This window comes from Camelus ferus, chromosome 23 (assembly GCF_009834535.1).
Source record: "Camelus ferus isolate YT-003-E chromosome 23, BCGSAC_Cfer_1.0, whole genome shotgun sequence".
NCBI lineage: Eukaryota > Metazoa > Chordata > Mammalia > Artiodactyla > Camelidae > Camelus > Camelus ferus.
The window spans coordinates 19,225,678-19,253,171 of NC_045718.1; the positions used below are offsets into that span (position 1 = coordinate 19,225,678).

General features: G+C 44.6%; 2 long non-coding RNA genes across 2 annotated transcripts; both read right to left on the reverse strand.

Moving 5' to 3' along the window:
• Positions 1–510: 510 nt before the first annotated feature.
• Positions 511–6,322, reverse strand: LOC116659213. The gene is made up of 3 exons (XR_004314456.1): positions 6,090–6,322; positions 4,321–4,494; positions 511–2,529 (listed from the first exon to the last, which is right to left on the reverse strand). It is a non-coding gene; the product is annotated as an uncharacterized LOC116659213 (long non-coding RNA).
• Positions 6,323–25,466: 19,144 nt separating this feature from the next.
• On the reverse strand, positions 25,467–26,624 carry LOC116659310. Its single transcript, XR_004314630.1, has 3 exons — positions 26,529–26,624; positions 25,883–25,944; positions 25,467–25,661 (listed from the first exon to the last, which is right to left on the reverse strand). It is a non-coding gene; the product is annotated as an uncharacterized LOC116659310 (long non-coding RNA).
• Between the last annotated feature and the right edge of the window lie 870 nt (positions 26,625–27,494).

Sequence of the window (27,494 nt, forward strand, 5' to 3'; positions counted from 1 at the left end):
TTTCAAGGGCTTAGTATGTTTTTAATCACTTTACTATTAATTATACAAACCAATAGCAGGTGCCTGCTGGAAGCAGAAAATAATGATTCAAGCATGAGAGTCATTTTCCTATTGATTTTCTTTCTCTTCATTTCCTCTTGACCTCAGCAGAGGAGGCACAAGCCTCACTATTCAAAGAAACCATAATTCAGTCCTCACTCATGGACTTTAAAAAAGCACTTAATATTTTTCTTCTTATGTCCCAGGGAACTACATTTCAGGTGTTTAATCAACTTTACAGCCCCCAAATATTTAGGATTTATGGAAAGCATTTAAACTCAGTGGAAAAAAATAAAAACAGAGTGTCCTAAATTTAGGGTAAATTTCCATTCTCGTTATGGGTGTTAATTTATGACTGGGCAATGATTTCAAGGCTTTTCTCAGATCCTCTGAGGCTTGTATTTTCATATTATTCAACCTGGTTTTATTCTCAGTGTCAAATGAATCACACATTCAATCATACAGAGCATAATGCCTACGGCCCCATACACAGAACCGGAGTCTTAGTCTATGGGATTATGACCCCCCTCGGGAAGAAGACCAAGGTAGTCCTTGTGGTAGCTCAGTCCCCCTGGTCATGAAAATGCCTAGTCCTTCAAAAGACTGATTCTTGTGGGAGACAACGCTCCTGGGGGCTAGCCCTCCAAGCCAGAGTGTCCCAGCTGCTCTATGTAAGGCTCTTGGCTCCCGCGATACCACAAGCAGCTATTCCAAAGCAGTAAAGAGGTTTCCGGAAGCGTTGATCTAATGCTCATGAACGTGGCCTTCATTCCTTGGTCTGTGTGGTAGTAGATCCTTCACTCACGCTTCAAAGGGGGAAGGAGGAGCTGGGGTTTGGAGTCTGCGCTTCAGTAATCGTGTTTCCCCACCCCCAGTGAGAGACCAGAAATGGGGTTAGAACTAATCAGGGAGGTGGGAACTCAAGGTGGATGGTGGGTGGCAGAGAAAATCCTAGCCTGGCCATCACTGCTCCTGTCCGAGGCAGGCACTTTGGGAAACACCTCTGCCACTAACGTCTTGAGGCACATCAGTCCCCATCACCCGCCTTGGCTTTGAACCTTCACCTCTGGCTTCCCTGGATGCTGTCCCTTGGTCTTCCAGCTGCTCTCCCCGTTTCTGACTTGCCCTTTCAAACTGATGACTTGTTTCAGTAGCTGGCCTAGATTTGGGGTTCAACTGCTCCCCAAGCTGACCCCTTCAGTCCCATATTCCCCACCTGTAGGCAGGTAATACCCTCATCTTCACACTCTACGCAAAGCCTTCAGAACCCCCAGGTCTCCATTTGCCTCAAAGGGAGATTAGACGGCCTGTGTGATGGACATTTCCCAAGGGAGAGCGATGTGTCACCCAGACTGTCCCGGGGTTCCTGTCTCCTGTCTGCAGTCCAGGATATACCCTCAGGCTGCTTTCCTCCACCCTCCCCATCTGAATTGTGCTTAACAAGTCCCACAGGCCCTGCCAGTCTGTGAGAGGCAGACTTCTGCTCAGATGAAGACGGAAGAAAGCTTTCAAAAGTGTATTTAAGGAAAGGTGCCTTAGCCCAAAGAATAAGGGATGGAATTAATAGAACTTCAACTAGCTGGAAGAAGCGATTATTTTAGGGAAAATCACTCAGTGGTATTGCCCCAATCATATCATATAGGATGAAAAGATGCTATAAGGAAGAAGTTAACATTCATTTGGTACCTACTCTGTGCCGTACCCTGTGACGGGCTTTCTCCTCACACATTAGTTTATTTTATTCTATAAGCAACTTACCAGAATGTGGTCTTACTTTCACAAAACAGAAACTGAAACTTAAAGAGATCAAGGGGATTAACTCATGCGACTCAGCTAGCAAATTGCAGGGCTAGGCTCCAAACCCAGGTCTATACTTTCCCTAAGTTCGGGGATGTTCCACTCCAGCACTTTTCCCATGGCCCACCTTTGCCTCTGAAATCCACGTGACTTGATGCCGACATTCTTTCCTGAGCAGGAACTGGCGGTGGTGGGCATGGTGCACTGTTCTTCATCTTTATTCTCGCTTCTGGCCCTGGTACCACCTGATACCCCAGGGAAAGATAAAGGTTGAGCTGGCCACACAGGTTCTTGCCCCAGGCCCATGAAGGGGCAGGCTGAGTACACAGTACCCAGCCCCTCAGCATCTGGAACAAGGCGCTTTCCAATCTCAGAGACTCCGGAGCCTCTCTGGAGCCCCGTCTTGCTCTTGACTCTGCAGAGCTGAGCCTCAGAGGTGAGGTTGCAGAAGGGAGGCATCTGAATTTAGGGCCCCAGTGGAAGTCGCCACTAGATTACAGCTGCTCCGGCTTAACCCACCTGGAAATTGGAGCCAGTTCGTCCCCATCCTCCTTACGGAAGAACCTTACAGATGTCAGGGAGAGCAGAGAGTCCTCTTAGCTGGTAATAGTTCGGCTTCTTATGATGAGCATGATCCATTCACGTCCAAGGAAACTAAATTCAAGGCCAAACTGCTGCTGAAATGCTTGAGTCCTTGAGAAGCAGGAAAAAAGCCACAGGATACTTTTAAGAAACCAGTATCAGTCAAACAGCCTCATATAAACCCTGGAAGCCCCAGTGAAGCCAGATGACTCCCTTCCCAACCTTAGTGGTCATTCATTCACCTATTTAAGATTCAGACTGCCATTAGTGGCTCAGCCTCTCCCATCCTGATCATCATCCATCCAACCAACTGGCTTCAAGACCTGCTCGTGGAAGAGCTGCCAGCAGTTACTCACAGCAGTGCCAGAAGATAAGCTCTCCTTTCCCTCTCTCCATCACTTAGCTTCTCTGGGAAGAAAGCGGTTAACACAGGAGCTCCGGAGACGCACAGGACTCATGGCTCACATGGTGGCTAGGCATAAAAACCTACCTTCCTCAAATCCAGTCCAATCTCTGTCCTTCTCTGGTTGAGCTGAGGGGCAGGTGTGAGTCAAAGAGCTAAAGGGTAAAGTATAGAGCTGTTACAAATGACTAGGGGAAGGCGTGGGGGTATAGCTCAGCGCTAGAGTGCGTGCTTGGCATGCACGAGGTCCTGGCTTCAGTCCCCAGCACCTCCATTAAGGGGGAAAAAATTAATAGGGGAGAAAAAGCAAAGTGCAGTGGTCACTCCAAAGATATGCTCAAGTCCTGACCCCCTCAGTACCTGTGAATGTGGCCTTCTTTGGAGATAGGGTCTTTGCAGATACACTAGATTAGGGTAGGTCCTAATCCTTAGAAGGAAAGGAAGGTTTGGAGACACACAGACAAGGACAGAGGGAAGACAGCAGTAGAACTTGGAGTAATGCAGTTACAAAACCAAGGAATGCCGAGGCACGCAGGGAACCACCAGAAGCTAGGAAGAGGCAAGGAAGGATTCTTCCTGAGACTTCAGAAAAAGCAGGGCTGCTGCTCACTTCGATTTCAGACTTCTAGCCTCCGGGACTATGAGAACATACATTCCTGTTGTTTTAAGCCTCCCAGTCTGTATTAATTTTTTACGGCAGCAAAAGGAAACTAATACATACACACCATAGGGGGGAAATGGCAAAATGATATTGAAAAAGCAAATCACGAAAGAAGAAATGCAAATACAATTTAAAAATGTAAACAGTGTTCAACCCAGATGGTAATAAAAGAAATGTGACTTAAAACAATGATCTGCCCTTTTTCCTTTCCAGATGGCAGGGATGAAAAAGCATCACAGTGCCTGGAGTCGGCGAGAAGGGGAGATGACATCTATACACGGCTATTGGGAGTAAGTGGGAACAAATCTTCCTGAAAGCAACGTGGTAATATACATCAGAGGCTGTAAAATCATCATATTCGAGGGAATAATTAGGTAGGTGTGCAAAGATCTATGCATAACACTATTTTCATTAAAGCATTGTTTATAATAGTGACATAAAACAGGAAAGAAATGTAAGCTTCAGACAATAGGGAATTGTTAAATAATTTATGCTATGTTCACATAATAAAATTATTATGAAGCCATTAAAAATGCTGGTGTTGACATATATATGTGTGTATATATATATATATATATATATATATATATATTTTTTTTTTTTTTTTACCAGTCATCTTGTATTGGGTGTTAATTCTCAATTAGGATATGAAAGGATTCAGGGGTGCCAAAGAAGGTCAGGGATGCACAAGGCACCCTCCACACTGAACCCTCCTCAGTGGTACTTGCGTGGCCACTCATGTTTGAGCTCCTTGGGAGAAAGGTAGTAGCTGGAAAGCATGTAAGCTTGCAGGACCAGAAAAACCCCAGCGAGACTCTCCTTCTTTACATGGACATACCTGTTGTAACACCAGCAGTCACGTCTTTGAGACGTTCCAACAGTGTCTCTCGGGTGAAGTCCCTCATCAGCGTCCTGCGTGGCAGCTCCCCTGTCTGGACATCTGTGAGTTCTTCTCCTTCACGGGAACGGCTGCCACCATCTCGGAGTCCTGGGGTCTGCTGTCGACCTCAATCTATATTTATCAACAAGGAGAGATGTTTGGTTATATTGCCAAGTTAGAAAAGCACAAAATAGTCCAATATAGTTGTCTCTGTGTGTGTGTGTGTGTGTGTGTGTTGAAAGAGAAAGAAACCTAGGATATAAGCACTATGTTAACCAGTTGCTAACCTTATGAATCATTTGCTTTTTTCTTAAATTTTCTATTTTTTCTAAAAATGAAAGTAAAGATATGTTTCAAAGGAATGAAATGGATTTGAGCACTTCTGCGTGTCCCTGGAGGGGCGGGCCTGGGGCGTAGCCTACCCACAGCCCATTGTCCAGGCACCGGGCCCAGGGTGCCGAGTGGGCCAAAGGCAGACAGCCCTCCCTGCCTTGCTTCTTCACTCTGCTTTAAAGCCTTGCACATACCCTCCCCAACCTTCCTGTTTGATCTCTAAATCAATCAGTTCTTCCTTCAGCTCCCACTTTTGGAATTTTTTTGCTCCTCTTCCCTACATCACCCTAACTTTTAGCTCAGGCCTTAGAATCAGTGCTCCCACCCCCTTTCACACTGCAGCCCGGCTGCCTATAGGAAGGTCCATTTTCCCCACTAGAGTGTGAGCCCCCCCGAAGGAAGGACAGCTGGTCCACTTGCATCGCCAGTGCCCAGGGCTGTGCCTGACCCACGTATGTTTGTTGAATGGGATCTTACAATGTCTAGAACTCAGCAGGATTTAGCAATCAATAGCAATCAACTTTCTCATTTTATAGGTAATGAAATAAAAAGGCCCAGGAAACCAAAATGACTTGTCAGTGGCAAAGTCAGACAAGAAGCCAGACCTCCTGACTCCTAGACAGTGTCCTTCCCTCTACGTCACACTGAGTTTCTGAAGAAGTCCCAGTGCTGAGCCACAGGACCCCCACCCCTCAACCCCTGCCAAAAGTTCAGGAAGACCCTGAGCAGTTCCCACAGAACATTCGAAGAAATCTGGTCCCTTCACGGGAGCTCTCCTTGCATCTCCTTTCCCTAGGTCGATCCTTCAGACCCTTTCCACAGAGCAGGCTTCTTTGTCAGCGGCCTTTCCCTGAGTCCTGGCCCTGCCCTTTCCAGTCCTCCTTCCCCTGGCAGCCCCCTCAGCCCTGGCCTACTCGTTCAGTCTGTCTCCAATGTCCTCCTGCCTTCTAACCCCACTTCCCAGCACCCCTCCTCTTTCTCCTCAGTCTCCATCCCAGTCAGCTTCCAGGCCCAGCCTTCCACATCCAGGGGGCCCAGCGAAAGCGGATTGTGGCCCCGTTGTCCCTTCAGGCCCCTGTTCCACCATCTAAAGTCGTGTTCACACCTCAGTGCCTCCCACTAGGCCTGGGGAGCGCTCAGCTTTCCCCGCAGGAGTCAGCTCCTACAGTGTCTGCTTCAGATGCTGGTGCTCCTGCCCCTCCCCAGGGGCCACCATCACCTCCCCTGTGGAGAGCCCCTCTGGCCCCTGCCCCTCCCTCAGAGGGCAAGGCAGACCACAGCCAGCCTGGTCTCTCTCCTCCCAAAGGGAAGGCCTCTTTTGTTGCCTCAAGGGGCCCCAAAGGAGGCCCTTCCATCTGCTGGGACATTAGACCCTCACGTCTCAGAAAGCTCACCAGGGCTCATGGTGGGCAGTAACGCCTCTGTCACCACTTCCTCTGCTTCCTTTAACGCCTGGCGCTGCCAGTGGGGGAGGAAGGCGGTCAGGACAGACTTAGGAGCGGGACCAAAGGCAAACGGCATGTAGATAAACAAGGACATTGGTTTTGCCACCTGAGCTCCACAAAACCAACTTCCCCAGAGACCCTGTGAGGAGGGGAGAGAAGGCTGGGCTGACAGCGCTGAGAGCCCTCTCCCCGCATCGCCCAGAGCAGCTCCACACTTAGTCCTTTTATGGATTTGAAGTACCTTCAGATTGTATTTCAAAAACAGACATCGTTGTTAAAATCAAGGTTTAAAAAGAAAAAACACTGAACTGGGACACTAGAGGAAGACAGGGTCAACAGTTCAGTTTTCATTACTGGAACATGTAGTCACTCATTCATTCAACAAGTGTTCTGAATCATGGCTACATGCCAGGCCGCGAGCCAGGGTCAGGCTGACCTGACTTACTGCAGGACAGAGCTGTCTGACACTCAAGATAAGGCTGGTCCTGAAAGCTGGGAGCCTGCCTTGTCTGTGAGCCATTTATCAAGCAAGCCGTCTCAGATGCAGGGCTGAAAACAACAGCAATCGTCTTTCTGACGCCAGCCCTCATTCAGAACAATTCAGTTCCAGTTATTAAGCAAAGGTGCGATCTGGGCGGGGCAAGGGGAGGACAGTTCACTTCTGCTCCAGGCAAAGAATAATTTCAAGGCTCACTCTCACATGTCAGGCGGTTGATGCTGGCCATCAGCTGGGACCTCAGCTGGAGCTGTCAGCAGGAAACACCTCAGCATGGCTGCCCATGCACCTGCTGGCTTCCTCTGCAGTGTGGTGTCTGGGTTCCAAGAATGAGCGACCCGAGAGAGACAGTGTGGAAGTTGCCGGTTTCTTAATGCTGGAGCGTGGAAGCTAGCATACTGCTACTTACCCTATACTCTATTGATGAAAAAGTCACAGAGCCTAGATTCAAGGAGGAAGCATGAAGACCCCATCCATTGATGAGAGGAGCATCAGAGACTCTGGGATCATGTTTCAAAACTGTCAGTCTTCAAGTTGGGAAGAAATGGTCCCAACTGCAGGTAAGAGTGGTGAGAGCTGTAAACCAAGCAAAGTCATCCCCTTCCTTCTATTAAATATAATGGTTAAAAACGTGGGTTATGGTACTATTCACCCCTGGACACTTGCACTGACCTTGGAGCAGGATGGAATATGCTTATATCCTCTGCTATGGGAGCTCTTCATAGACTAAATGATGGCTACCTTACCCAGTTCTCAATACCAAGAATTACCAAGGATCCAGACTAAGCATTCTCAATTTATTCACCTATTCCTCCACTGAGTCGACTTCTAGGCACACCCACCTAAGCTGGTCAGCATCCACGGGAAGTGTCTGCTTGTCAATGTTCCTAAGAAAATGCTACGCTTCACTCAAAACCCATGTCACTGAGTACCAAATACCACAGAGCATCTCTCCATCCAATGACACAGTCTGGCATCTCCAGCAATCTCTTGGCTCTGGTAACATATCTTGAGTTTGCAAAAGTCTAAAGTCTTCTCTCCTGTGTTGCTGTTAAACTCCAGCCCCTCATTCAAAACAATTCAGTTCACAGTTATTAAAAGGATAAATTTGTGCTTTGGCAGCAGACATTTGGGACTGAAAAGAGGACTTCACGGTACCCGCAGGAGGGAAAAGTCATGATGCACTTTACAGTTTTCCTCTCTCGTGTGAGGGCTAACGGTCCCTGTTGCCAGAGGTCTGGAGGTAGCACAGGCAGGGAATGAGCTCCTACTTGCCCAGTGATTTTCACCAAGTTTAAAATCCACAATGGAACTCGAAATAATCTTGAGAGATGCCAGTACCTGTTTTCGCTTCTCCACCCAAACCAGCCGTCCTACTCCTTCCCAAGTAAGAGAGGGGACATCCAAGAGATTTGGCTCCTAAGCTGACAGGTGGTGGCACGGGGTGAGATTTATTTAGAAACACCTAATTAAGCTCCAGAGTAAACTCGTCACCAAGGTGTTTAATTGGCAGCACGTGAGGATTAGGAGCTAATTAAGTCGTTCCCTCGTACTTTAATTAACATTTGTCATCAGGCCACTGCCCGGCTGGCACAAATTTAAGGAAGACAGGAGGGCCCACTGGCCAGCGCTTAGACCGTGTTCCTAGCTGTCCCCAGCACCAAGGCAGAGCTGAGCCGAGGGGCAGTGTGAGGGGCTGTGCGGCTCATTCCACAACCCAAGTCCCAGAAGTTACTCTGAAATCACTTAATGGATGATTGCTGGGGCTCTGCTCGGTGCCAGCCAGGCAGGCAGGGAGGGCAGTGGAATCTGGCGAAGCCTACGTTCGGATGCCACCTCTGCCTCTAACTGGTTGTATAAACATGCACCACCTGGCCTTTCCGAATTTCAATTTTCTTATCTGCAGAATGAAAACAAGAAACACCTGCCTCATACAGCTATTGTTTCAAGTAAAAATCAGATATCCTCAGTACTGGGTTCAAAACCTTCAGTGACTTCTCATCCCAGGAGGAAAGTTTAAGCCCTCTCAGGGACACAGAAATCTTTCCACGACTGGTCTCCTTCCTCTCTTCCCTTAACCCCCTAATTTCTCCACCTTCTCCTACTTTCTTTTCCCTCTCCTCACTCCAGCCTCTGCTATTTTTAAAGTTTGGGGGGGGGCAGTAATTAGGTTTATTTATTTAAATAGAGATACTGGGGTTTAGAACCTCAGATCTCATGCATGCTAAGCACACACTCTACCACACCCTTCCCCTCAAGGCTATTTCTTGAACACCAAGTCCTCTCTTGCCACAGGACCTTTGCACTTGCTGCCCACTTGCCAAAAAGTTGACCCTTGAACAAGAAAGGAGTTAAGGGCACCAAACGTCATGCCGTCAAAAATCCGAGTATAACTTACAGTCAGTGCTTTGTCTGTAGGGTTCCTCCCTATCTCTTGATTCTTCCTCTGTATCTGTGGCTCCTCTGTATCCACAGTTCAGCATGTGTGGACTCAGCCATCCTCGGATTCTGTAGTACTGTAGGACATACTACTGAAAAGATCTGCATATAAGTGGACCCGTGCAGTTCAAACCCCTGTTATTTGATGGTCAACTATATTATCCCTCTTGCCAAATAGCCACAGGATTCACACTCTCAGTCTTGCTCAAAACACCTTTTTCAGAGAGCCTTCCTCTGACCTCCCTATTTAAAATGTACACACTCTCCCCTACCTGAACTAAAGAGCCAGCACGTACCCTCTCCCATGTCTGCTTTATTTTTCCCATTGTCATTTAATCCCATCTAACATACAATACATTTCAGCACATTGTGCTCATTTACTGTTTTAGAATGCCTGCCCAGTCCAACACAGAAACACAACAAGAGAAAACATGTGTCATCTGTTTTGCCTCCCAGCTGCATTTCCAGTGCCTAGAACAGTGCCAGGCCCATGGAAGGCACTTGATAAATGTTTGTTGAATAAATGAATGAGCGTTAAATGAGATACAGCATACAAAGGACATAGCACAGTGCAAGGTGCATATTGGTGCTTCTCTTGGCACGGCAATCAGAACTGGTCTCTCTGCCTTTAAAGACCTCAAATCCATGAGGGAAACACTCCATCACACACCCCTGCTGTACAATAATCTTCCATCCTCACCCCAACAGCAGGAGCAGAGGGACGACCGACTATATATGGACCCCCTGTGGCAAGAGTGATTTGTTGCCATCAGCAATGCATAGGATTTATCCAGCTCTGGCTTTGGGACTAGCATTCTGCCACGTGCCATGGAATTCAGACAAGACTAGCACACCCTGCCTGCCTGTTAGAAGCTTATAGTCGAGGGCTTAGCAAACACTCCTATAAAGGGACAGATCCTAAATATTTTTGGCTTTGTGGGTCCTACAGTCTCTTGCAATGACTCAGTTTTGCCACTGTAGCCCAAAACCAGCCAGAGAGGCTATGCAAATGAATGGGTGAGGCTGTCTTCTGATAAAACTCTTTTCATGGACACGCAGTCTTTGAATCTCCTACAATTTTTGTGCATCACAAAATATTAGCCTTCTTTTGACTCTTTTTCAATCATTTAGAAATGTGAAAACTGTTCTAGTTCTCACTCCAACAAAACCAAAGACCAGATTTGGCTTGTGGGTTGCAGTTTGCCAACCTCTGGCTTAGACAGGGAAAAAAGAAAATGCTGTTGCTTGTAACTAAATTTTAAAATATGATGCTACAGACTGAATCTCATAAATGTTCATGGAAGATGGGGGTAGCTGGATAAGGACCAGAGATGTCAGCAAGGGCTTTGGCGAAGGGGTGAGACTTAAGCCAAGTGCTGAGATATGGTTAGGGACAGGTAAGCCAAGTGAAGGGCTCAGAAGCTTCCCTGGCATGGAAACTAACAGTAATAACAGTGTAATAATAGTAACAGTAGCAACAGCCCATTGAGCATATAGGACGTAACAGGTCTAGCTCTCAGCATTTTATAAGCATTATTAATCTAATCCTCACAGAAAATAAATTTACCCCCCTTTTCAAATGAGGAGACCAAGGCTCAGAGGGTTAATAATTTGTCCAATACACACAGTCAGCAACAGTCAGACTCTCAGCCTAGGTTGTCTGCCTCCAAAGCCCACCGTCCCTCCCACTGGATTCCACACTTTGATCTAGATTCCCTCCCATTTTCTATGATCAGACGCTGCCATGTCCCTGGTGTGCCTGTATTCATGTAAATAACCATTTCCTAAATACACTCAATGAAAAATCAATTACATAGCAAAGTGGCTGAGGTTTGGATAAACAATCTAATTGTTCCCTCTGGGGCTGCTGGCTGAGCAAAGCCTGCTGAGAGAAGGAAGAGAGTTAACATTTATTAAGCACTCTGCCTCGCGCACTAAATATGCGTTCCCTTCCTCCTTGACCAAAATGGGTCTGAGCCCCAGTGGCCAAGCCCCCACAGCATCCAGGGAAGTCTCTGGTGTCTACCATTCATGATGTGGCTGAGTGAGAACCCCACGATCAAAGTAGAACTCTAAGGCAGACGTGGGAACTTGACCCCGAGGGGTGCCTTCCAGATGCCCTAGTCAAAGACAAACATCTAGCCGCCTGCTATATGACAGGTGTCACGCTGTGCTTATATCCCTCTAGGAAGGCCACCAGGCTGACCCTCCTGGGTTCTGTTCTCTTACACCTCAAATTTCCCGATTACACTTTCCTTCTTTTGAGTCAGGACGCTGTCCCTGGTTGATGTGCAAAGATCCCAAGAAAGTGTATGCCATCAACCTTATCAATCATTAACACCTTGCTGTGAATTTGCTTTCAAGACTTTCCAACCAGGCAGGTAATTAAAACTGAGCAGTTGGCTAGAGACCACATAGAATCCAAGTTTAAGGCATAGGCAGGGAAGGCTGAAGACAGCGAAGCGGCCTTTGACAAGAAAGACCCTGAAGGGAAGTTACGGTATGCCAGAGGCCTGGATTTGCATGGGCTTCTTCTTTCTTCCTTTCATTTTTCCCTGTTAATAGTTATCCTCAGTTATTTACGGTGAGCCAGGCGAGGTGTGTGGCTAGGTGATGCTTGAAGAAATAAGATACAGTTTTAACCTGAGATTCGCAAATGATCACACAGCATACAATGAGCCCTTGCAGGAACACAGCAGCACGTCTGTCAGCTCTGGAGTAAAATCTTCCAAGGTCTGACTTTCTGACTATGGAAGTCATGGGATGGATAATTGAAGGAGACCCGAACACAGAGTCAAGAGACAAAGGTTCTAATCCTGGTTCTGCTGTGTGTGTATTTGCTGTGTGACTTTGAATGAGGAACTTCCTTTCTCTAAGACCTGGATGGCCAATTCACACATTCATTCATTCATTCATTTAACATTGTGCCAGTGCTGTGCTAAGCTCTGGGGATGAATATAGTGATAACACAAAAGACACTATTCCCAATCTCACAATGGGGGAAACAGACATGAAAGAAATAATTTCACAGATAATTTTCCTATAAAATGATAAATTTGGTCTAGACCACATACTTTCAACCCTGGCTGCAAATTAGAATCAAATAGGAAGCTTTAGAAAAAAAGATGAATATTTGGGCATTATCCCCCAAAATTATGATTCAAACTGGTGGGATTCAGGCATAAATATTTTTATAAGTTCTCTCAAATGATTCTAAGTGTGCAGCCAGGGTTGAGAACCACTGAGCTAGATAATTTCTAAATGACCTTCTTTTCTTCTTCTTTTAACATTCTGTTAGTCATTTATATTCTATGCATAATCTGACATATGTGTAAACACATGTATATTTCCATGTACATGTATGTATGTGAGAGAAAGACAAAGACACAGACAGAGAGAGAAAACAAGACTGCGGAGCATGTGGATAAGACAAAACAGTGGAGCCCAGTGGGGGAACAATATACACCAGCATTTCCCAGACAGCCCTGAGGGTCAGTTCAGTTGGATGCTTGTATGGAGACTATTTGCCTCTTTGACATTTTTTTCTTCCATTGGCTATAAAACTTTGAGTTGGTGAGGAGGGTATAGGTCTGCGGGTAGAGCACATGCTTAGCATGCACAAGGTCCTGAGTTCACTCCCTGATTTCTCCTCCCAAAATAAATAAATAAATAACCGTAATTACCTCCCCCCAACACTAAAAAAAAAACCAAAACTCTGATTTAACTCAGGCAGGTCAGTGTTGACCTAAAACAAATAGACTGTCAACTATTTCTCCAGCAAAAAAAAAAAAAAAAAAAAAAAAAAAACTGAGGGTTTATTTGGAATCAGCAAAGACATGCAGTTCAGGATTTGCAACCATACTGAGCCTCATGCGAGTCTCCAGCAAAAATGGAGAGAACTCCTTTATAGAGGGGGAAAGGAAATCGTGAGGGCTATAGTAAACAGTTTACTAGAGGAATTGAGAGTTTGCAGTAAAATGGCTTTTCATTGGCTGAGTTGTGATAGTCTCTCATTGGCTGAGCTTTTGCCAGACAAGAAATCTTTCTTCCTGTTGGCTCAGCTATCATCATAGGACATAAGAGCGCCCCCTTTTGGCCTCCTGACTCATTTAATTGAGATTTCTGTTTATTCATTTCTTTAATTAAAGTACAGTCAGTTTACAATGTTGTGTTAACTTCTGGTGTACAGCATAGTGATTCGGTTATACATATATATATATATTCCTTTTCATATTCCTTTTCATTATAGACTATTACAAGGTCTTGAATATAGTTCCCTGTGCTATACAGTAGGAGCTTGTTGTCTATCTATTTTATATATAGTAGTCTGCATCTACTAATCTCGAACTTCCAATTTATCCTTCCGCTCCCCACCCCCTTCCCCCTGGTAACCACAGGTTTGTCTTCTATGTTTGTAAGTCTGTTTCTGTTTTGTAAATAAGTTCATTTGTCTCATTTTTTTTAGATTCCACATATAAGTGATATCATATGGTATTTTTCTTTCTCTATCTGGCTTACTTCACTTAGTATGACAATCTTTAAGTCCATCTATGTTGCTGCAAATGGCATTATTTTATTCTTTTTTATAGTTGAGTAGTATTCCATTGTATAAATATACCACAGTTTCTTTATCCAGTCATCTGTCGATGGACGTTTAAGTTGTTTCCAAGTCTTGGCTATTGTAAATAGTGTTGGTATGAACACTGGGGTGCATGTGTCTTTTCAAATCTGTTTGTTCATTTTTACAGCAGCACTGTACCCAGCTCTAGGCCTACATTTCCAAGTTTTCATGGCAGCTAAATGTGACCAATGAGATGCAAATAGAGGTTATGGGATGGGACTTCCAAGAAATCTCCTTAAGGGAGATGATCAAGGGGGAGCATACTATATGCCCTTCACCCTTTCCTCCACCTTTCTACCTGGAACAAGTATGTGATGATCAGAACAACATTAGCCATCTGGAACTGTACAGTGACTTGGAGGATGGAAATAACAACCTAAGGATACAAGAGCAGAGAGATAAGAGGAGCCTGGGTCCCAGATGACATCATGGGGTCACAGTCACCTGGATTGCCTACTTCTGGATATCGTGCACCTGAAAGAAAATAAAAACCTTACTTTGTTTAAGCAACACATTGGAAGTTATTTGCCTCTGATACAGGCATTCTATGGGGAGAAAAATGAGCCCCTATTCAAATACATTTGGGAAATATTGCACACCACAGTATAGTTCCCTACCTTGTCTGTCAAGACTCCCTCCCATTACGCTTTTGCTTGTATTAAAGGTTCATAAAAAAGAAACCTGTTCACTCTGTTTAAGGCATTTCAGAACCTGGCTTTCTCAACACTCCCTCCCCACGACACATACACACTCAAACAGATGCATAGAGCATCTTTTAATATTGCACAAAACTAATATTCTTCAGTGCATTTTGATAATCTCAGACATAAATGTGTAAAATTCCAGAATACTCAATATCTGAGCAGTTCATTCCAAAATATCAATCAAATGTTTCATATGAGAAGTGACAAAATAACCAGTGAAATGTTTTACTTTCCATGTCATTGTTGGTGCCCTGGAGAGACAGAGTCACAAGCGTTCTGTTCAGAAATAGCTCCACTGACCCAAATCCTAAATGGTGGAGGTGAGCTTTCTCCCCCAGCAGCCAAGTTCTTCCTGCTCGTCTTCTGCTCTGATTTGGCTCCATACAGAGAACTGACCTATGTTTTCTTATTCTGGCCCACCTGAAGGCTTCTTGCAATATAAACAAAAATCAGAGCTGCCTAAGGGCTGGCTCTCAGAGCAAAGCTCTGGTGGCAAATGCTTTTCTCAGGCAGAGTCAGGAGAGTACAGGACACCCACCACTAGTGCCTCCTGCACAGTAACTAACTGTAAGTGTTCATACAGCCCCACAAATTCAGGCTTGGCATTTCATTTGGCCATTTCAGGAGTCCTAGTGAGGTTGCCCCTTTCTTTCTCACTTAAACTCCTGTAAGAGGTAAGTCCTTTCATTTCACAGAAAGGTTGAATTGAAAATCTTCCTATGCAAAGGAACACTAATAAACTCATCAAAATCACAAATGCCTGATACCCGTTCGCGAGAGCCGAAGCAGTGGTTCTCCATCCCTTTACTTCCAACCTATTCGTATCTCTCTATACAGTTGGAGCTTTTTATCTTGTCCACTCTGACATTCTCTGTCTATATGGAGACCATTTATAATTCAAGTGATTATTGACATGGCTAGATCATTAACTACCACATTTTTAACTGCTATTTGTCACATGTGTTCTTTGTTTCTTCTTTTGTCTTCCCTTCTTTTTCTGTGATCTCTGGTTTTAACCAAACATTTTGGATGATCTCAGGAGATTTTGAGGCAGGGGAGGAAAGTAACTGGATTTCAGCATCACAGATAAAGAATCCGAGCCTGAGGGCAGTGAGCAAGACTGGCAATGGGGGCACCAGTTGGGAGACTGTGTTAAGGACAGCTGCCAAGCAGTGGATGATTTTTCTAAGTCAGGTGCATCAAATTCCTGAGAATGTCAGACTGTGGGCTGGACCAGGGAGCTAGTCTTAATAGGCATCTGCTAATCCCCAAGCATCTGCCAAAGCACTGACCTCTGCAGAAAGAGAACCTAGTGCCAGGCCCAGATGTTCTGTGGGACAACAGCCTCCAGAGCCACCTGTTAGAGATGCATGCAAGACTGGCTTGATGGGTTATGTGGCCCGCTTCCCGGGATGCACTCAAGCTGCCGCTGCTTTGACAAGCCTCCCTTGGGAGGAAAAATCTCCTCGGTCCAGCCCAGGGAGCAAAGCACCTACCTGTTATATGGTTCTTCAGGTTTGGGATTAAACAGCTCCATTCTATCAGAAGCCCTAAGTACGAATGCCCAGATGACTCCCGAGCACCCTTCCTGCCCCATCAGTCTGTGATTGGAGGATTCCATGACTATTAGGGGCGAACGCTGAAGACTCTGGTTCTTGCAGGGTTCCTTGTGAAAATGATTCCGTGTCTGTAATAAATGTGCTCACTGATGGCTCACTTCTCTCCATCCACTGTGGGGACACCCAAGCCCAGCCACTGGCTTCTGTTACCTGGATCACTGCTAGGACCTTCTGCCTGGTCTTCCTGCTGTCAGTTTTACCTCCACTTCTTATTCCATTTTCCATGAAGAAGCCAGAGGAGAATTCCCAAAGCACGTTGATCTGCTCAAGGCATGCCCCTGCTTAAAATCGCCCCTGTTGCCTTCAGTGATGCTTTTAAGGGGCTCATTGGACCCTTCAGGCTGCTGCCCCACCATCTCTCCAGATCTCACCAGCTCCCTCCCAAACCCCAAGCTCAGCAATGAGAAATCACTTCTAGTTCCCCAAACCCCTTGAACCTCTGCACAGACCATTTCCATGGTCTAGAGCACCACCAGCCAGTAAAAAAAGGCCAGAAGAACTAGAGCCACTTATGTCGTCTTGAGTTTTCTAGTAGCCACACTGAAAAACAAGTAGAAACCGGTGATCTAATCGTTAATAATATATTTTGTTTAATTCAGTCTATGCAAAATGTTATCATTACATATGTAATTAGGATAACAATATACTGAGGTACTTTACATTCTCTTTCATACCAAGTCTTCACAATCTGATGTGTATTTTATGCCTATAGCACATGCCAATTTGGATCTGCCATGTTTTCAAGTGCTCTACAGCCACATACGGCTAGTGGCTACCATACTGGACAGCACCGCCCACAGCATTCTGCTTCTTCCCCATCCACGACCCCATGCTCTCTATTCAGGACTCGGCAGAAAGGGCACTGCCTCTAGCTGTGTCCATGTGCCCTCCTGTGTGTCCCCACAGTCCCTAACAGCCCCTGTGGTACCCCACACGGAAGTGCTAAAGCCTGTGTTCCAATCTGAATCCAAGACTATAGGCTCCATGAGGACAAGGACCATGTTTGTCTGCTTTACCATTGAACTTCAGCGCTGAGCCCAGCAGCAAACATGTATCGTATGGACCACATCAGTATCTGTTGAAGGAAGTAGAATCATCTTATGTGTCCTCACCCGTTACTGGGAGATACAAAGATGCTTTAAAATTCCTTTTAAGATTCCCTTTTGCCTCACCCTCCCTTTCTACACCATCTGCATATACATACACACACACTAACACTCATCACACACTCACACACCTTCACACTGACAAACTCTTGCACTGAAACACATACACCCACACACTCGCATCCACGCACACAGCATATGCTCTCAAGCTCTTACACAGACTCACACACACTCATGCACTCACGTACGTTGTATACTTAAGCTCATACATACTTACACCCGCATACATTGCAGAGGTTGTGGGAGGCTCAGAGAGGTCTTTTACTTGCTCCAGGTCACACAGCACATTCAGGGCAGGCCTGGAGCCATGCTGCAAGGTGACCATCCCCATTCGGCCAGCCACGCCACCTCGGGCTGGACAGGCAGGACCACGAGGGGCAGGAGTGTGTCTGGGCACATCAGTGATGATACTTGTTTGCTGCCAGCCAACCAAGCATCAGTTGCGTACATTCCCGGGCTCCTATGCTGTTAGGGCAGGTCCCCCTGGCTGCGCTGCCTCAGAGAGAATCACGGCCGATTCCTGGGGAGGCAGAGCTTTGCTGATGCAGCTCGGAGCAGCCAAGGGATTAGAGTGGACTTGCCGAGACCCAGAGCCTTAGCAGACTGAGGGGCTGAACATCTCAACAGAAATTCGGATGACTCCCAGTCTCCTGGAAGGAAAGCAAGACTTGTAGCCTGGGTGAGGGGAGTGATAGATGATGTCCTAGAAGAGTAGTCTTAAAACCACGGCACACAGTTGTGCTGTGTGACCTAAAGAAAATAGAAGACCTCTCTGGGCCTGGTACCAACCTCTGCAACATGTATGAGTGTAGGTGCCTATGGATGTGTGTGAGTACGGAAGTCAGTGTGTGAGTGAGTATGAGTGTGTTATGGATGGAAGGGTATGCTTCAGTGTTTGTGAGCCTGTGAACGTATATGTGTGGGAGTGCAAGAACGTGTGTAAGTGTGAAGGTGTCTGAGAATGTGTTTGGCAGTTTAGCGTGAATGTGAGCTTGTAAGGGGTGTGTGTATGTGTAGATGGTAGAGAAAGACATTCCACACATGAGGGTTTTCCAAGGGCTAATTTTATCAACTGCAGGTCTTCAGATTCCACATACGCTATTTCCTGGTGTCACTTGGTTTTCTTTTTTCACTTCCCCCCTTTTTAATCGCCCTTGTCCCACTTTACAAAAGAAAGGTGTTTCCCTCACCCATCCCTGACAGTACTATGGTGTACTCTCCAGGATGTAAAATCTTCAGTGCACCAAACAAAAGGACAATTGAGATATTATTTTGAGGTAAGTCTCTTTATTGATGAATTAAGGCGCAATAACCCCATCTTAGGATTTCCATTCCTTCCCTTTTCCATCCATTCTTTAGGTAAGAGAAAGTCACACCCTAGGTAGCGGACTCTCGTAGAAGTGGCCTTTAATCAGATGTGTCATGGAGCATCAGCAGTGCGTGCGTTGGCATTTTGGGTAAGGACACCCCATCTCTGCACTCCTTAAGTCTTGTTAACGAACGCATTGCTTTTGACAGGGTCTGGGTAGAATGAAGAAAAGACGACCTTGTAAGGAATAATGCAGATGAAAAATGTCTCCCCCTCACCGTCTGTATTAAAGAAAAGCAATCCTCTTGAACTATTCTCAATACTCAAAACCAGAAAAGCAAAAAACAACAAGGCGTTTGAACAGCCAAACCAGCACAGGTTTGTAACAGCGATTCTTTTAAATACAACTGAAACGTTTTCAGGGGCTTCTAAAGTTGACAAGTTGTACTGGATATAACCCACAGATAAAAATTTTATGTGATGTCTTTTGAATGCACTGTGCATTATTCAATAGGTTGTTAAAATCTATTTTATCAAAGAATATAGTGAGATATGTATTCCAATTACAATCAATCCTGAGAGTACTTCATCTTATAAAATGTTTAAATATTTTCCCTCCTACGCCTCCTATTAATCAAAAAAGAAAATTAAATGTTAGCTGCTAGACAAATTCATTTTTAGCAGTATATATATATATATATACATATATACATATATATGTATATATATAACTTTCTCTTTCATTAAATGTGTTGGAGAATTTATCTCAATGTCTAATGAAATTAAAGGTTATTTCTGTGTTTCCATGTAAGATTCTTATTTAATTATCCCCAAAAGCTAATTCCAAAGTTCAATACATACAGATTTACTAAAAAATGTTACACCTTTTATCATGCTTTCTGTTCCATAAATGACTTACAATTTGGGCAGCACACAACATTGAATGATGGCAAATTAAATGATGAGAAACAGCATATAGATTTTTTTTAAATTGAAGTATAGTCAGTTGACAATGTTGCAAGAATTTCTGGTGTACAGCATCACGTTTCAGTCATACATGTATATATATACATTCCATTTCATATTATTTTTCATTATAGGTTACTAAAAGATATTGAAACAGCATATAGATTTAGCATATAGTTGTTTCCACAACTTTTCATGAAATAAAGTCATTATATAATATTCTTCATGATTTTGATCTTGACTGCTTTTAGTAATCTTTTTTACAAGATCAGAAGTAATCCTTCTTATGTGGTTTTCATAATATTCCCCAATCGTATTGTATTGCTGATTTGAATTAAAAATTTAAGTCAGGCTTTTTCTTAGTGAAAGTGAAGTCTGGTTTGCAGATTGGCTTGACAAGGAAGGCTGGCTTTGCTATACATTTTCCATAAATTGAAAGGGCTAAATCTGAGCTCTAAGGTTTTGACCAAAAGATACTTAAGCATGTAATATTTTGTCTGAAATCAGTACTGCTACACCTGCATTTTTGGCTTTTCCATTTGCATGGAATATCCTTTTCCATCCTTTCACTCTCAATCTATATGTGTCCTTCTCTCTAAAGTGGGTCTTTTGTATGCAGCATATTGAAGGTTCTTGCTTTATTATCCAGTCTGCCACTCTGTGTCTTTTGACTGGAGCATGTAATAAAATAGAACATTTTATTTCTTTAAATTACATTGGGAAAAGTAGATTAAAATTAACAGTATTTTGATTTTCCAATCCTTTTTAAAAAATAAATTGAACTAGACAAGGTGAAAAAAAATAGCTGTAATTAATAGTCATTGAATAAATTCTAGAAAAGTCTTTAGTTAATCCCAGAAGTTGAGAAAGTGAATAGTTCTAGTGATAGATAACAAATCCCTCAGGAAGTGTTTTCTCTTTCAACAAAAATTGAAGGAGAAAATAATCTTTGATGATGGGTCACTGCGTGATCTGGGGCATTTAACCCAAAAAGAATTTGAATAATTAATGAAGTTATCAAAATAAAATATCTCCTGTTCCTATCAACTTATTCAGGTGAGAAAGATTCCTCAGAATTCACATCTATAAAAAACAAAACAGTTTTCAAATAAGAATAGAATTGATGTATCACCATTTCTCATTCCAGCAATAAGGAATATTTATTATTTAATTGGGAGAATGCCATTAATCTTATTAAGAAATATAGTCCCAATAAATGTTTACTATTTAACTATTGACAAAACTTATGTTATATTTATGTTATTTTTTGTGCACTGATAATAAGTAAAATAATCACTTATCCAAGAATTAATTTTAACATTAGAACCTTCTGGAAATATTTTAATGTTAAAAACTCGTATTAAACACAACAATGTCTGTATACTTAACGCCACTTAAAAACACTTAAGGTGGTAAATTTTATTTGTTTTTATCACTATTAAAAATAAATTAAAATATTACATAATACATACATAATATTATTTCAGAAATGCGTATTCAGTGGTCAGTAAAGGACTATCAAGCATAGAAACGTACTACATATGAACAGAATTCTGTGGGAGACAGAATAGCAAGATGACATAAGAAAGAGAATGAAACCAAAGTTCCCAATGGTAAAGAAACAGTTTGCTCACAGGTTTGTTTTTTTTTTTAACTGAAGTACAGTCAGTTACAATGTGTCAGTTTCTGGTGTGCAGCACAATGTCCCAGTCATACATATACATACATATAGTCGTTTTCATATTCTTTTTCATTAATGGATATCAACACACTGTGGTATTTAGATGTCACTGAATGCATTTAACAAGTGATAATGGTTTCATTTTAAAGAGTCAGTGTTTATAATACCCTGCAATCATATCCTCTGGAATGGTTTCAACTTACGGAGAAAACTGTAGATGTTAACTTAAGGATGGTGCGGCGCTACATAGATTTTAGGCTAGTTGGAAGGCATGTGAGCCAAACCTAAGCGCACTGCCTTTGAGCCTGGGGCTGAGGAGGGGTCCTGGCAGCCAGCTCTGGGCTTCCCGCAGGGTCGGGCTCTTCCACCTTGTTCTCCCACCTGATTCCTTACAGGCATTTCTTTCCCCCAGAGAAATCAGCGACCCTGTGGACCAGAGCTTTCAAAGGCGTGGGAACCTCTCCGGCTCTATCCACTCTCCGTTACAACAGCCTTTCGTTCAATGGGAAATCCCTTCAGGCCAGGTTTCTCATGCATAGACTGGTTCATTCATTTAGGAGGCAGAGGAGGTGGGGCCCTTTATTTATTCAACACTTGTTATGTGCCAGATACTGTGCGGAATGCTTTATGTACATAATCTCATTTATCCATCAGAATAATTAAGGTTATGATAGTTATTATTATTATACCAAGTACTATGTACCAGACACTAAGCTGTAAACTTTACATGAATGATAGTAATCAGTCCTTATGATAATCCTATTAGGTAAGAATTATGATCATTCCCATTTTACAGATGAGAAAAATGAAGCTCAAATAAACCTTTCAAAAGTAAGTGACTAGTAAGTGAGAAAGCCTGATAATGACACCAAAGTCCACACTTTTGACCTCAGATATTATCATGTCCACTTAAAATGAAGCTCTAAGAGGTTAAACAGCTTGAGAAGATCAAAATCGGTAAGTTCCAGGTCAATCTGATTCATTCATTTATTCCCTATTTTGTTCCAGAAATGAATCCAAGCACGGCCTGATAACTGCAAATACTCATTTTTTTTTCCAGAATTCTCCAAGACATTATTCACCTTGCTTCTTTGCCAGTTTTATAAAGTGGGCAGAACTGACTTTAGTATAATAATTTTATTAGATTTGATTTTTTTAATTATAATCATTATACAATTACTACCCCCCACTTTTTTTTTTTTTTTTTTGCAAATAAAGGAAATAAATACCTCGACTCTTTCCTGACACTTGCCCCATCCCGTCAGCACTCTACAATCTCCTGATCAGAGCAAGTCTGACAGCTGTAAAAACTAAACCAAGGCAGCTGATACAACACCAGCGGCCCCCAAAGCGCACAGTGATCACACAGCTGAGCCCAGGAAGACGCTCCTCACATGCTTAGTGATCTTGGGTATCACCGAAGGCGAAGGGTCCTAACTTATACATCCCATCGTGGGGGACCCATGTGCCCATAGTCTCACTCACAGTTTTAATCAGGAAGACTTTGAGCCCCGGCCTCTGAATGGATGCGAAGGGGGGTGCCTGTAGATCTTGAGGAAAGAGAAGCATGTCGGGGTTCACCCCTCACTGCTATTCCCTGAATAGGCCTAGGTACTTAGTTTGTTGCTTCAGAAAAGAAGGGTCTTCTTTTCTGGACTTTGCAAATAGGTCTGTGTTCACTAATTATGCCCCAGGCAATGGCGGGGAGGGAAGGCATTTAAAGCAATATAACACAGGCAAAAATCCAAACAGCGATTTGATCCTGAGGGGGCCCAAGATTTGGAGGAGAGTGCTAACTCTGACAGTTGCTTGCTGCGACTCCCAGAATTCCCCTGCCTCCCCCATTCCGCTGCTCTCAGGAACGGGGCATCACAGGGAGAAATAAATGGTCTCATACTGGAGCTTTTTTTTTTTTTTAAGGATTAGAAGAGAAGAAAAAGCTTTTGTTTTCTTTTTCCTCAGTTGGTTAAACATGACATTCGACCTACAGCTTAGAAAAAAACTTGACTAGCAGTGTGAGCGATTAGACAGGACAACAGCCTGGGGTATTCTCTCAAGGAAGGGGGGGGAAGCGTAGGCTGTCTTTTCTTCTAAAATGTGTGACAACCATCAGGAAAGAGCAGCTGTCAAACTCACCTCCTGCCCCAATGGGGCTGCCAAGCTGCCGCAATCTTTATTTAATTGGTTTATTAATCTTATAACACAATACAAGCCTCTGTCTCTATGCCTCTTTAGTTAACCAGCCCTAGATCTTGTAAATATGTTTAATTAAGCTCCAAAAGCCACAAGCCTTCTCTTGGTTACATTCTCCCACCAGGCTAGACCCCAGCCAGAACTGAAATAAATAAATGGGTCTGCCTCCCTGTCCATCTGCTGCCTCTGGGTAGGTGGTGATGCGGGGGCAGGACGCTCTGAGGAAAGAAGCATCCTTCACCTCATCAGAGGTTTGCTGCGCTCCTAGACGGGAGGGCTGCACTTCTGTGCAGAAACATGAATTAAGAACTCTAGAGGGTGAGGAGAGAAAAGGATATCACTCAAATTTTATATATAAATCACTCCTTCTTCTAGCCACCCATACTTGAGATCTAAAGACCACAAAGGAGCAGCCCTTCTCTAAGATGCTGTGAACACCAAAGACAGTGTCCCCACCATGGAGAGGAGGGGAAATGTGAAGCCAGGGGGAGAAGGTGGGATTGTCCAAAGACAGGTCTGGGGTGCAAATGTGCAAGCTCTACAACTGTTTTAACAGCTGTGTGCAGATCTGTCTCACCTAACATGTTGTGAGTCCTAGCAGGTAAGGACTAGTACCTAGCACATGCAAGGCACATAGGAGACATAAAAGTTCTGGAGGAGAAAAATGAGGAAGGCAGGCAGGAACAAGGAAGGGAGGGAGGAAAGAAAAGCAGGTGGGTAGGTAAAGATGTAGGTGGATGGATGAATGGATGAATGAATGGAAGGATGAATGGGTAGATGAGTGGATGGGTGGATGATGGATGGATGGATGGGTAGATGAGTGGATGACAGATGGATGGGTGGATGGATGGAAGAATGGATGGGTACAAGAGTAGATGTGTGGATGATGGACAGTGTGATAAGGATTTGGTTGAGGGACTCCACTCACTATTACACAGACCCTGTGGTTCCAGAAAACCAAGCTATGATGTTCCTTCCTCAGGCAGTTCTTCCACTGGAAGAATCTCTTTTCTAGGAAGGTCCCCAGACAGCTTGGTCAGAGACAACTTATGTGAAGTCTGCATAGCACACCACTAAAACAATGCCAGCAGGAAGGAAAAATATCCCAATCTGTCTACCAGTTGTTTTGAAAACAAAATGCTAAACAACTCACTGCTTGGGTTATAGAGGTTATCTTTATTTATTCATCTATTTGATTTTACTGAACTGTGTCCACAGGGATCCAAGCACCCAGAACAATAAGCAAAACTGCAAAAATTAAATGTACCATCTGGACATATTTGAACATCTGGATATTTGGCATCACGTTGACCCCAACTGGGTGGCTTGTGGCCATGTAGTTATAGCTCAGAGCAGCAGAAGGGCAAAGGAAGAAGTATAAATAAGGCTGTTTAGAGCAATCATACATTCTAAAATGCCCTTAAATGCCCAGATTGCAAATACCCTGAACCATTGTCAGACTGTATCCCAACTTTCAATCTGAAAAATATGATGACACTAGATACAGAGGTAAAGGAAAGAGTCTGAGGAGAAGGGAGAGCACGAAGAGAAAAGGACAGGGAAGGAAAGAGAGCAAGTGAGGAAAGGAGCTGGTTAGGGGCACATCTCTGAGCAGTGAGACGGGGCAGCCAGGGACAGCACACTGTACCACACAGCGTTCCCGAAAACTACCGCGCAAGACTAGCTTGGGCTGTTTTCGCCCCAAGCGCAAGACCCAGATGGAAATAACCAGTGCACCGGGTTCTCCTGGAGTTCATCTCACATCAGTTTCAGCCACACACCTCCTTCCCCTCCTGTCCAGCAATGTGGGTAGAGAAAGGAGAATGAACCTCCCCATTCTACAGGGAAGAAAACTGAGGCTCAGGAGGAAACAGAAGCTATCCAGCGATCACAGAGGTAAATGGAAACTCCTTGCCTCCAGGGTACCTTTACCAGAGGGAGGAGCACTGAGAAGCCTTTCCTGAAGTTATCATTTCCTGATGCCCAAATATGCATCAAAAAAGAGACCCGGCAACAGGGTGAGCTGCAGACTGCTTCAAAGTCTGGGGAAGGTTGGCACCACTCTAGACTTGACTCCCGCCTCGACACACACACACTCATACGCATACACACACATGCACACTGAAGCCATATGTCCTTAAGATTCATTTTATTTTAAATCCATAAAGAGAAAAGCATCCTCTCTACAGGGTCCTCTCCCTGCCTGCCAGCCAAGCACCTCCTCTCAGCCATTCTGGGCTTGCTGTGGTGTGTTTTTGCTTCTGTCCAGGGTGATTGATTACAGAAGAGCAAATTAACTCCCACTGCTTTTAGGATGCATTTTCTCTCTGAAAGAGAAGACGATGTGAGCATCACTTCTCCCTCCCCCCTGCCTGCCTGGCTGTTGGCTACAGTCATTGCAACTTTAGGAAGGGCACGGGCTCTCGCAGCCTCCGGCAGCCCACCCTAGTGTGACCTGCTTGCCACGCCCCACCACCACCACCACCACCAACCACGCTCCTCCTGTTAACCCCAGGGCATCCCTCTGGTTACTCCAGGCTCTTTTTACCCCATCTCTGTAGCCGTACATGTGAATCCAGCTCTAGCACCGACTGCACAGACTGGACACTGCTGAATGAACAAATAAATGATAAATGAAGTACAAATTCTAAGGTCTCAACTTAACCAAAATACATGTTCTCTCTCAACCCTTCCCTTCTTCCCTGGTGCTATGGGCCTTGAGACTCAAAGTGCAGTCCCTGGTTCAGGAGCATTAGCATCCACCTGGGAGCAAGGTTCCCAGGTTCGCAGGTGATCGATACTCCGATTCAACTTTGAGAAGCGCTCCTTTGTGGTCCTAAGTCAAGACAGGATGGTGGACAGCATGACCTCTTACAGACCCTCATGGCCTTCTAGGTGTGGCAAATCAAAGCGGCACCTATCCGATTGCTCTGATTACAGAAGGCTTAGCTCAGGGTCAGGACAGACCGAGAGGGCTAGCCTAAGACTGGGAAGGTGGAATTCCAGTTCTTCCTTTCTGCCTTGCCCTTCCTGCTGTTCTGCTCCTTTAGGGGTCCCAGCTGACGGAGCCGAAGCGCAGCATGGCTTTGCTCTAACTAATTGCCAACAGTTGGCTGTATCTACATTCGTTACTCAAAAAGGCTCATTAATCTCCCAATGCCAGTGTAGCCATGGCTGCTAATGGTGCCTCTCACCTCCCAACACCCAGATCCCAGTGAGGCATCCTGGCTCCTTCCGGCAGCAGCGCAGTAGGAAATAGCTCCCATCTCAGAAGTCTCAGCTGGTGCCTGGGGCCAGGAAGCCAGGCTGACTTAGATCCTGGCGAAGCCCTGCCTCCGCTGGAGTGGTCCTAGGAGAACTGACTCAACTCTAGGTCACCCATGGGTCACAGAGCCTTGGAATGATTCGGGTGGATGTAAGAATGGATTATAGCAAGACCAGGGGAGGCTCATCTGCAACCTCTTGGATGAGCCGGAGTACCCTCTCGCAGCCAAATTAAGGAATCTGTCCCTTTTTCTCTTAGGTACAGGGATGAGCTTTACCTTGGAGGACCTTGCGAGGCGTTTGGAGATATGGAAGAGGTGCATTCTAGAAAGTGCATGATGCAGAAATCCGGAAGAAGTTCAGAGCCTCTTGCCAAGGTCTGAGTCAGAGGCTTAAGCCTGTATTTGTCCTGTGGCTCAGAGAACATGATTTAAATGTCCTCCAGCCTTTCTCCTTTAAGTTCGGCTTCTGTGGGTTTGTCTTTCCAAGACTAAATTCTTAAAGGATGGGATCTGTTGTGTCTTTCACACCTACCCCAGTACCTGGCCCTGCTAACCCATCAGCCATCCACCTAGACTCATGCCTAGACACAGGGATAAAGGAGAGAGTGCGAGGGAGAGAAAGAGGAAGGAAGGGCAGGGAAGGAAAGACAGCAAGGGAGCTCTTGGGGACAGATCTCTGAGCAGCGAGAATATGATGAACATTAAGCATGAGGCACTTAATAAGGACTGATGTCAGTGCACACGTCTGCGGGACTGGTCCAGGTGGGTGAGCTACTCACTAATGCAGCGAGATAGCACGGCTTAGGGCTTTGTCCTCTTTCTTCGTCTAACATTTTATTATGAAATCTTTCAGACAGCAAATTTGAAAGAACTATGTAGGAAATACTCATTGTC